General features: G+C 38.6%; 1 protein-coding gene across 3 annotated transcripts in view; it reads right to left on the reverse strand.

The window, feature by feature from the left end:
- Nucleotides 1-10,000, reverse strand: part of LOC123516890 (putative neural-cadherin 2) — a 198,648-nt gene that overhangs the window by 17,531 nt on the left and 171,117 nt on the right. The gene's annotated exons all lie outside the window — the stretch shown is intronic.

A 10,000-nucleotide genomic window follows, 5' to 3' on the forward strand; every position in this document is an offset into this window, starting at 1 on the left:
CTGCCTCGTTCTCTTCCACCAACTGTCCTAAAGCTCTACCTCTTTTTTCTTCTTTCTTCCTTTCCTTCCTTTTCGCTCCTCCCCCACCCTCCTTTCCCTCCACCTTGGATATGTTGAAGATAAACGCTGGAGGACTGGGATGGAGGGGGGGAGGAAGAAGAGAGAGATATTTGTTCCTTAAGAAAAGAGAGCAAAGAGAAATATAATGGTCTTGGTTATTTGTTCATCATTTTATAAGAGAAAAATATATCAATATGGAGTAAAGTATATATGTAGAAATCTCCTCTTTTATCATTATTATTCTTTTTCATTGCTATCATTATTATCATTGTTATTATTATCATCTTCATTACAAGTACAGCACTTCTTTCTTTTCTGAGCAAGTTTCTGGATCTATACAAATAACATCTAACAGCTGGGTTTTTTTTTTTTTTTCTCTCTTCCCTCTTCTCTTTCTTCCATTTTTTTTTCTTCCAGTATTCGTGTCAAGTATATACCATAGGAAATCTGCTATATATAGTTGGGCCGTCATCATCATCATCATCACCATCATCATCATCATCACCATCATCACCATCACCATCATCATTATCATCACCATCATCATCATCATCACCATCATCATCATCATCATCATCATCATCATTATCATCACCATCATCATTATCATCATCCTCACCATCATTATCATCATCACCATCCTCACCATCATAACATCATCATCATCATCATCATCATCACCATCATCATCATCATCACCATCATCATCATTACCATCATCATCATCATCATAAATGCAATACCATTCTAACATTTCTTTTTTCCCAGAATTATGTAGAGCTTTAAAAACTTTTGCACTGTTGTATTTTCCCCTTCTTTGTCACCATCTTTACTTTCCATTAGTGTCACATCGTTCGTAATTATCCTGGACCTTTCAACATTCTTCTCTCTTCGCCTTAATGTTCTACTGAGCTTAATTCTCCTCCTACTCCTTCTCTTCCTCCTTCTCATCATCAGTACTCATTTCCGCCCTAGCGTCAAGCTTGTCTCATTCACAAAATTCTGTCCCGAAATTGCAGACTATTCTCTACCCGGGCCGTGATGAGCCTGGCGGGACAGCTGCTGCCTTGCTGCCCTCGAGAAGGAAGAAAATGTTACGGAACGAAGGAAAGAAAAAGAAACTCATTTGCTCCAATAATGTAAAAAATTGTCTATTGAGAAAGAAAAAGAAGAAAACACTAACTTATTCTTACTTCTACTATCTTTGCTGTTTCTATCAACTTTACTGCCACTACTACTACTACTACTACTACTACTACTGCTACTACTACTACTACCATTACAACTACTACTACTACTACTAATACTACTACTACTACTACTACTAATAATAATAATACTATCACCATTACCATTTTTGCCTTGCTTCTAAGTGCATTTTAATTCTAGGAAAATTTAAAAAAAATGAACTTCACTGTTGTTCTCGTCTTTTGCCTTACAGAGCTGGTAGTCATCGCCTCAGTCACTTGGCATGAACACACCTCTCGTTAGTATATACATTCTACATATATCGAGTTACATATCATTTAATAAAAAGCGATGAGGATTACGAAACGGGAATGAGCAATCAGCAGCAAAACGTGAGTCTAAAACAGAAATAGAAAAAAATATCGTGATCTTTCAATATATTACTTAAAAATTCCTTGCAAATTAATGATTTTATATTCAATTCATAAAGTCTTTTTTATTTTTTATTTTTCACTTGATGCATATTCATTTCTTATTCGAATTTGTTCCATTCCACGATTTTTTTTTTTTTTTACTATGCTATATAAAAGAATACGAAGCAGAGTGAAAGAACCGTAGAAAAAAAGAAAATAAATAAAAAAAATGTTGGAATTTTATAACATTTGTGCTCCCAACTTGACCAACATTTTCATCAATTCAGCGGAACACGACAGCGAAGACTAGGGGAACTGATCAGTACAAGTATATATTATGAAAAATTAGCATAATGAATACAAGCTCTAAAAAAAATATATTTGTACTTTTCTTTATATCATTCTGCTAAACATGACACGCAAACTGAGTAGAATTAGTAAGAAAATGAAAAAAAGTCAGTAGTTTATATTACATGGTTTAAAGTATTTTCCTGAAAAAAACTGCCAAAGCAATCGGAAAAAGTGGAATTCAGAAAACCAAAAAATTCTGCTTATTATAAATGAATAAATATTTACACGCAGCGAGTACTATCATTATATTAACTCAGCGATGGATATTGAATCAAAACATATAAACAAATAAATAAAACAGGCTATAATCGTTACCATAGTCTATATTCGCAACACACACAGACACACTGACAAACAGACACACACACACACACACACACACACACACACACACACACACACACACACACACACACACACTCTCTCTCTCTCTCTCTCTCTCTCTCTCTCTCTCTCTCTCTCTCTCTCTCTGTATCTATCTTTCTCACCTTCTCTTTTACATTACTTTCATCAGTCACAAATGATTCAAACAACTATCACATCACCTTTATTCTACACCTGTCTTCTGCAAATGAGTCCAGACCGCTGATCACACACTGAGACGCAATATACTCACATCTCCTGTATTACCCTCACTTCGCACCAAACTCAGACCAACAATACATTTTACTCTACACGCTCAACACACCTTCATTTATATCTAACAGAGACGCGACAACTGATCACACAAAGAGACACAGAGGCACAATCACACAATCAGCGAATAATTAACAGACTCCACCTTGCTCTACGTACACTTGGGGGAGCATAAACTTCGTCTCCGTGGAAGTAATTTCGCTCAGGACACCAGCGGGGCGGCGAGTCTCAGGGAAAATGGGAGGCGGTAAAGCAGACGAGAATAACTAGGCTAAATAAATATCAATGAACGAGGTAATTAAGGAAAGGAGAATGGAGCGGAGGTCTCAATTAATTGCTTTTGCGGCTGGAGTGGAGTGGAGTGGAGAGAGAGAGAGAGAGAGAGAGAGAGAGAGAGAGAGAGAGAGAGAGAGAGAGAGAGAGAGAGAGAGAGAGAGAGAGAGAGAGAGAGAGAGAAATTTGTTCATATGGAGATTCGAAAATTTCCTCGACAATATTTTCTTCAATCACCCTCTCTCTCTCTCTCTCTCTCTCTCTCTCTCTCTCTCCATGGCGTCTGCAGGTGGCACTACACTCATGTCCGTCACACATTTCTATCGCGAGCAGATAGAAATGTTCCTCTCTTCTCCCCAGTGACTTGAACTCCTTGATTGTCATGTCGTGTTACCTGCACAGAACCAGTCAGTGGTCAGTGAGGCTTGGCAATGAAGAGTGCTTTGTTCTGGCGTCTCACGAACTGGCTAGGGAGTTTGGTGGAGAAAAAAAAGTAAAGGTGTATTGAAGAAGATATGTAGAGAAAGTAATGGGGTTTGGAAAAAGAGTTAATTAACGTAGTGTGTATTGGATTATGTAGGTGTAAAGGAAAGTACACAAAGAAAAAAAGAAAAATAGAAAAAAATGGTCAATGTTGAAGAATATATATAAAGAAAGTAAATGGGTTGTTGAAGAGTTTGAGGAAAAATGGGTTTAGTGGCGTCAGAAGTTAGTTAAATGGAGCATAGGAAAAAAAAACCCAGAAAGTAATGTGTTATTTCTGATCCTATCTTACGCTTTACATCCATTTAAGGTAAAGGAGGTAAACTACACAAAAAGCACAATTTCTCTCTTCATACTCGTCCTATGTTGTTAGGAGTGGTGGATAATGACTCTAAACTCAATTTTCCTTTTTTTTCATGAATAAAGAAAGAAAACCAAACAAACACCACGAGAAATATAAGTAAAGATATGTATGGTCTCCACTCTTCAGAAAATCGTGGAGGAAAGAACTGCAATCGGATGGCACAGTTAAGTTCCTGAGAAGTCATGATCCTCCTCCAGTGAAGGAATTCCAAGCAAATGAAGATGAAAAAAAAAAGCAGGCAGAGAGTTCCAGGAGTTCCAGAGGAGGATGTGTGTACTCCTTGGGGTGTACACGAGACTGAAAAAACAAATTAGTATTGCCTTGGCCTTTTGTGTTGTTTTTCTTCAACGGTACAGAATATTTCAATAAAAGACGCACTTACTGTTTAATCTTCACGTTATTGAGCAGTCTTCCTTCCTCATTGTATTGACAGACAAGGAAAACTTTCTACAAAACATAGCTTGACACCCCAAGCAACGGAGGAAATTTTAGGCCGAGAAAATGGTACTGCGTTGATGCACATGAAATATAATTGATTTTCAAGTTATCGGATAGTCATTCTTCACTAATGTACTGATAGACAGGAAAAATATATGGTGCAAAACATTTAATCTAACTAGATATGTCGTTATGTACCACGCAAATAAGAATGAAAAAAAATCATAATACATAGATGCACAATAGAATGCTTATGGTATCAAACAGTTTTCTTACCCGGTGCAATGACAAGATAAAGAAGAGTGTATTGTGGAAATCATTTAATCTAGTTGGATTGTCCCTTGCAACTGAGGGAGTGTAACGTGGGTAGAGAATCAGAACACAAAACAAATTGATTCTATTTCGTCTTCCGGATTGCAGGCGTCCCAAGCGTCAGCTCCTCGCTCACATTCACTCTCCCAGGATACTTAAAGCAGGGGCTTTACCTCACCTTGCTGATGTGAGTGGCCCGACGCTTTGTTGCAATTTGATTCGCTCTTCATTTACGCTAAGGTTTGTCAAATGTTTCTTTTGGTCTCAGTCTTGTTCGAGAATAGTTTTTTTTTTTTTTTCATGCTACTGTCAGTCCCTTGTGGTTTTCTCTTTTTTTCTGAATATAAATTGCTCTTCATTTTCGCTATGGTACGTCTTTTTTTTTTTTTTTTTGGTCTTGTTCGGGGATAGTTCACTTATCTCCCATGGCTGCATGTAAATTGTTTCTTGTTGTTGTGGTAGTCTTTTGTCATTCGCTTTGATTTTAATTTCCTTTTCCTTTAAGTTAAATTTCCTCCAATGTCTCTGTTGTTCTTTGTCTCGTTGGAGAATTGTTGTTCATTTCCGTTGGTTATATATTATTGACATTTTCCCATTATTGTTATTGTTAGTCACTTCTTTGTTCATATAAAGAGCCATTAACATTTTTATTTTTTTTATTTTGCTTTCTTGTTCAAGGATGGTTATTGATCTTCCTTGTTGTTGTTGTTGTTGTTGTTGTTGTTGTTGTTGTTGTTGTTGTTGTTTGTTGATGCTGTTGGTGCTGTTTTCATATTTTGCTCTTTGTTCACCGACTTTCTTTTAATTATTGTTTAAGGTTCATCAGATATATTCTTTCATTCTTTTTCTTGTTTGGTGTACGAGTTACTTATTTCCCTCAGATTTTCTTGTAGTTCTTGTCAGCAGTCATCTCTCTCACCTTTCTGACCTTAACTTTCTCTCCTTTCATTAGCCTCTTAATCAAGCACGCCATTATACTTACTCACGTTAGCTATATATAAGTATTGTTGTTGTTGGTATTATCAGTTATACATCTCATCATCCTAACATTTCATTCTTTGCGCCTCTCACTAATCTTCCTTTTATGAAAATCAAGGATAGTCAAACGGTTTTCTGTGTTCAAGAGCTGTACACAAAAGACTAGAAATTATTTGATACCGTGTTCTTGCTTCAGTGTCTGCTTCGCGTTCACCTTTCCCACTCATCTCTCTTGTTTACTGGAAAGTTAGTCTTTTTTTCTCTTGTTTGGTTTCCTTTGACTGCCAGTATTTTTCATGAGTCGCAGCTATGGCAAAAAGTGGCGAAGCGGGAGCGGCGGGATGGTGGTGTGTGCCTCGCGGTACGGAGAGACGCATCACAGCCCAGTCACAATAAAGAATTCTATGACACCAAGCTGCTGTTTTGTAGCTCGCAGACTCAATATCTTTATTTATTTATTTTTCATTTAATTTTTTTGCTCCTCCTGGATCTCGCTTACTCTATTTTCTCTTCTTCCCGTCTTTCGCCAGCTGAATATTTTTGGTCCTACTGTCCCTTATTTGTTTAATTTATTTTTATTTTGCTCTTCTCGTCCTTTCCTGTTTGCTTTTTCATCCTCCCGCCTTTCCCTGTTTCTGTTTTTCTATCCTTTGCCAGACTTTTTTTCTTAGTTTTGCCCCTTCCAGTTCTTCTTTCTTTTCTTGATTTTTTTTAAGTAAGAGGGAAACACGACCGAAGGCAACAAAACTGTAACAAAAAAAAAAAAAAGGCCCACTGAGATGCCGGTCCCCAAACAGTAACAGGAAATGTGGTTGGAAGGAACTCCGAGAGTAATATAGGAGTCTTTTTTTTTTCCAGTTTTAAATTTTACGTGAAGAATGTATATGTAGTTACTAGCATGTACTTTTGTGTGAAGAAGAGAGTTGTCTTTAGAGGGCAGGCCGTGACTTCCCCTTGTGCTGTGAGACACAAAGGGAAATGTTCAGTGAGGTCACAGTTGGCTTTCATGATAAGTTCACAACATCCCCTGAACCAGTGCTATTAAACCCAGTGGGAGTAATTATCGTTTCGGCAGGTGGCTACTGCCTCCTCCATATTGGTTTGCTCCCGTCATTCCTTCCTTCAATATTTTGTTCTTCCTGTCCTTTTCCCTGTTTCACTGATTTTTTCCTCCCGTCTCTTCTCAGCTTCATCTTTTTTGTTCTTTTCCTTATTTTCGCTTCATGTTTTTCTCTTTGCTTTTTCAGTTATTTCCTTGTTTTATTTCTCTATATTTTTCCTCCTCTCATTTCCCTGTTTCATTGTTTTGGTCCTCCCGTCCCTTTCGTTTAATCTACATTTCTCCTCCCGTCCTTTCTCTGCTTTCTTACTAGTAACAAAAAAGAAATATTGAATAGAGTTAATCACTTTTTTCGCTATTTTTCTTTGAAGGAATTAATGTTGCTCACTAGGTTTCTTGTGGAATGCTTCGAATTTATAATGGAATTTAAACATTGGTTAGCTATCTAAACTATATGTATCTCAGGTATACAATAAACAATCATAAAGTCTCTCTCTCTCTCTCTCTCTCTCTCTCTCTCTCTCTCTCTCTCTCTCTCTCTCTCTCTCTCTCTCTCTCAAGATTACATATGTGTTATTGGCACGAAGGAAAGTTCTATTCTTTTTTTCCATATAGACAACGCCTGTCCCGCAAAGACCCGTCAGGACCAGAGAAGCCCCGACTGACCAGCATGCATCCCACACTCACGAGGGAAAGAAAGGAGAGAGAGAGAAACTGACAGACAAAAAATCGAGGTACTTTACAATGCCTTTCTCGTTCCGTTTCCCTTACTTTTTCTCACTCCCCTTACCTTCCCCCCTCCTCTCTCTCTCTCTCTCTCTCTCTCTCTCTCTCTCTCTCTCTCTCTCTCTCTCTCTTGCAGTTCTTTGTTCTTCTCCTCGTATATAGCACAAAACTGTTCCACTTTTCAATGTCTTCCTTGTATAGTAGTATCTTTCTTTCTCTTTTTTTTAACACTCCCGCATCTTGTTTCAGTCTTCTTTTTTTGTCATTCTACTCGCCCTCCTCTTCCCCTTTTGTTAGAATGTTTCATCTTTTATTATTTTTCTTCTTTCTTCTTTCTTCTCCAACTCCCTTTCTCTCTGATTTCATCCATCTTTTTTACTCTTTCTTTTTTTTCATTTCTCCTTTTTCTTCTTCGTCTCCTCCTCCTTCTCCAACTCTTCTTGTGTCATTACTGAGTCTTCTACAGCGGCAGTTACAAAAGAGCGCCTAACACCTCCAGAAGAACAAGATGACGTGCCTTAAAAACCAGAAAAAAAGAAAGACAAAACACTTACGAAAAATTAAAAGAAATATCAAAGAGACCTGTTTATTTAAAAGTGGAATATATCTACATGAAATACGTCTTTAGTATTCTTCGGGATTGTCATTAATGGGAGAGAAGGAGTGAGACGGATAGAAAAAAAGTGAGAAAGGCAGAGAAAGAGAGAGAAAAAAAAAAACTTACTGTACATGTACCGGGAAACTGGAGACTGTTCCCGGTTAGCTTTCTGAATATCTAACCGGGAAAGACAGGGAGGGAGAAGTGGGACGGTGTGACATAGGTGTAAAGGTGAGGGTGTATGTAATATGACAACGGTGATCAGCAAGACTCTTGACATGATACAAGGTGACGAGTTTCTTCTATACATGTAAGAGGGAGTCTGAAGAATAGTAAGAAAAAAAAGAATAAAAAAGAGGACCCACTCAAGGTAACAGTGCCTAAAGAGAAGTTAAAAAGAATTCTGCAAAATTATGAAGAAAAATAGTTAAGTACCACCATGATACAATAAGACGTATGCGCTTTGGAGGCCGAGGGGGGGTTCAAAGCACATGGGTTCGAATCCTTTCTACGATTCAAGGGTATGGGAAGGGAAACCGTTTGCCAAGTACCATATCAATCCTTCATTAGGAGACACCGTTGAAGCTCTGATGGACTGTAAGGAGACCGGACGTAAAGAAATAGATAAATAAACAAATAAATGAAAAAGAAAATTAAAAGGAAGGAAAAGTAAAGAGAAAGGAAAGAAAGTGACAGAGAAAGCCATGACATGTTTCTAAACTAACTATTGTTCGGAGCAAGACAGGGCTAAAGAGAGGAATCCCACAGTAAAGTTCAGGGCAAAACAGGGTCACGGAAAAGGAGAAAAGCACGGGCAGGACTCATCTGAGCGTTGATTGACACTGCCGCGGATATCTGTTAAAGACAGAGAGAGAGAGAGAGAGAGAGAGAGAGAGAGAGAGAGAGAGAGAGAGAGAGAGAGAGAGAGACTCGTTCACTTCGCTTAATTTTTTTTGGCGGCTTAACGGAGATGTGTTAGCGTTTTGTCCATTACTATTATTATTATCATTACTACTACTACTACTACAACGACTACACAATTTGGCTTGCGTTGTTCTGAGTTGTTGGTTTTTCAGTGTATTCAAGAACATTCCACTCTGATCAGACAGTTCAGACGGGGCGGGGCAGGGCGGGGCGAGAATTGGATCTGAATCGGGATTTTCTTGTGGCTATAAGGTCACCACAGAGCCTCGCTGGCGCGTTGCTCGTCAGCACGGCCACCAGACAGCATGGAATGTAGTTCTGGTCTTGGACAGGAGAAGGAAGGTAAAGTGAAGCATCTTATTCTAGCACTCTTGTCACAATTACGAAAGCGCCAGCTTCACGAGAAGGGTTCTTGTTCCAAATGCCAAAAGCTGTGTTAGCAGTGGGCACCCAGGTTTGAACCGGGGACCTGTTGATCTGCAGTCAAATGCTTTACCACTAAGCTACACCCCTTTGGCAGTACAGGTCTCGTGTCACTGTTGAGAACAGGTGCTGCTCGTCACAACACATCTGTGACTCGCAGCTTTCAGTCTCACCGCCGTGACGCTCCACAAATCTTCGTTACTTCTTTTCTCCTATTTCCCTCCTCCCCCTTTTCGTCTCCTCCTATTCTTCTCGTTCATCCGCATTCTTCTCCCTTTTCATTCTTTTCCGTACACCTATTCTTCTGTTAAACTAAAACAATTAAAAACAAATACAAAGAAGTCTTGTTTTCTTAAGACAGTTAACAATAGCGTTGTAGAAAGGAGAGAAAAAAATATGAATAACCACGCCACACTAGCTGTCACATACATTCACAGTATTCTCGTCCTAATGAATTCAATCCAAATCCTACTGGGGATCATCTTAGAGCAAGTATTCTATCCTCGAACGGAAACTTAGAGGCTTCGTGCGAGTGATTAACCTTCCGACAAAATTAGGAGCCTGACATCCCAAAAAGGGTTGAAATCTCCTAACGCGAATGTCTAAAGTTTGTAAGATGAAGCCGGAAGATCCAGAAGGAAGAGAGGCAAAGACACAGGTCTGACACACCCGCATCCAGAGAACAGAGACTGATATGCAAGGTGTTCAGGTGATGTGTACTGTTGTGTATTTTTGGGTGGGGGAGAAATTTCACATGTTTATTTACATTTTTG

Source organism: Portunus trituberculatus, chromosome 41 (assembly GCF_017591435.1).
Source record: "Portunus trituberculatus isolate SZX2019 chromosome 41, ASM1759143v1, whole genome shotgun sequence".
In the NCBI taxonomy this organism is placed as follows: domain Eukaryota; kingdom Metazoa; phylum Arthropoda; class Malacostraca; order Decapoda; family Portunidae; genus Portunus; species Portunus trituberculatus.